Source organism: Gekko japonicus, unplaced genomic scaffold (assembly GCF_001447785.1).
Source record: "Gekko japonicus isolate JY-2015 unplaced genomic scaffold, Gekko_japonicus_V1.1 scaffold2413, whole genome shotgun sequence".
Classification (NCBI taxonomy): Eukaryota; Metazoa; Chordata; class Lepidosauria; order Squamata; family Gekkonidae; genus Gekko; species Gekko japonicus.
The window spans coordinates 15,759-17,769 of NW_015166493.1; positions in this window are offsets into that span (position 1 = coordinate 15,759).

The following is a 2,011-nucleotide window of genomic DNA, read 5'->3' on the forward strand; positions in this document are numbered from 1 at the left end:
CCCTACTAGGGCCAGGGCGTTTTTGGTGGTGGCTCCTACCTGGTGGAACGAGCTCCCAGAGGAGATCCGGGCCCTGCAGGACCTTGTGCAGTTCCACACGGCCTGTAAGATGGAGCTCTTCTGCCAGGCTTTTGAGTAGGAGCCGCCACCACCACTATCCCACCATCGTGGTAGTGCTCCATCGTCTGCCCCTATCATGGGGTGCAAGCATCGCCTGGCAGAAGCGTATAGAATAGTGCTGCGGGAGACCGCACTATTGAGACAGCTGTCCGCCAAATTGGGTTTATTGTTTCCCATCTTGGATGACTTACATAGGAAGATCAGAGCACCTTGATTATTGTATGGATTTTATTGTGGTTTTAAATGTTGCCTATTTTATTGTATTTTATCTATTCAACTCGGCTTTGCCGCATGTTAACCGCCCTGAGCCATTGGGAGGACGAGATGCCAATCTAAAAATAAAATAAATAAAATAAAAAATAAGGGGGAAATGGGGGGGGGAGACATTTAAGTGCCCCCTGTATATTCTCTATTTAATAACCTTTTATGTCTGCTACACAATCCCTACAGAAAAGAGACTACAGAAGCCATGAGATGACTCTGTATTTAATTAGAATTTGGTTAATTTTAGAATTTTAAAGTTTTTTTATGATTTATAGGGAAACAGGTGCAACTACACAAAGTGTATGCTTACAAGTACTTATTTTTCTTAATTCATCTCAAACTCACTCTTTAGTTACAGGGCTGGACTACACAATGGGGAAAACCTTTGATAATAATCATCCTTTAGATTGACAATGGCTAAGAAATCAGACAATAATATCAAATTTCTTTCACTGAACTGTAGGGGCTTAAATTCACCTATTAAGAAAAAACTAGTAATGTCTGCACTCTTAAGACAAAATGCTAATATCATTTTTTTTGCAAGAAACTCATCTTAAAGATAACCATAATAAAGTGTTTTCCTCCACCAAATTTGCTCATCAGTTCCAAGCACAAGGCACATCTAAATCCCGAGGCGTAGCCATACTGAGTCATAAATCTGTAAGATTTAAACTGAACAAAATGGAATGCGATAAGACAGGTAGATTTATTTTTTTAAACAGCTCTTTAAACGGCAGTAACATCACTTTAGCGTTGTTAGATCCCAAATCAGGAGAATAGATCCATGTTCAAAAAGAAGCAAGATTTATTTCCAAAGCATGGTTGATCATGAACCTACAGAGATTGTTAGGAATAACTACAATAACCAGGGAAGGTGTATTAAAGGAACTTCAAACAAGGTTTAGACCAATGAGCTCATTTCCCTTGTTAGGTTACAGATTAGAAAAGGCGCGAAGCGGCCTGAGAACAGCAACGGCCAGTTCCATAAACACAAGTTGAGTTCACACGGGAAACCTAAACAAGCCAGAGCGTAAAGACACAATACCCCATCACACCAGCTGAAGAACCTTGGCAGTTACAGATGCCTAACATGAAAAGAATAACAACTACAGGAGTGAGGGAAAGGCAGGGATGGGAAAGGGACGAGACATATCCCAAGAACATGGCAGCTCGCTGACATACTGCCCACCCGAAAATACAACTTACCCCCCCCTCCCGGCCCCGGCGGGAGATCTCTCGGGTTCCCCGGGAGGCCTCCCGGTTTGTCCGGGAACTGCTTGTGGAATGCACGAACAAGATAAGGGGCCCGAATATCCCCTTCTTCCACCCATTCCCGGTGCTGGGGTCCGAAATCAACCCATTCCACAAGATACCAAAGTTTACCACGTTTATACTTGGAATCCAAGATGGCCGAAATTTCAAAATGTTCTTGCCCCTCAATGAGGATGGGGGGGGGCTGAACATGTGTGTCCCGCCATTTACATTGGCCAGTATCCTTTTTTAAGAGACTAGTCTGATTAACCCGTTCCGTTTGGCCATCGGTCTCGGGATGGTAAGCGCTGCTTAAACCTTGCTCCACCCCCATGAGAGACATCAGTTCCCTCCAAAATTTAGAAACAAATTGTGT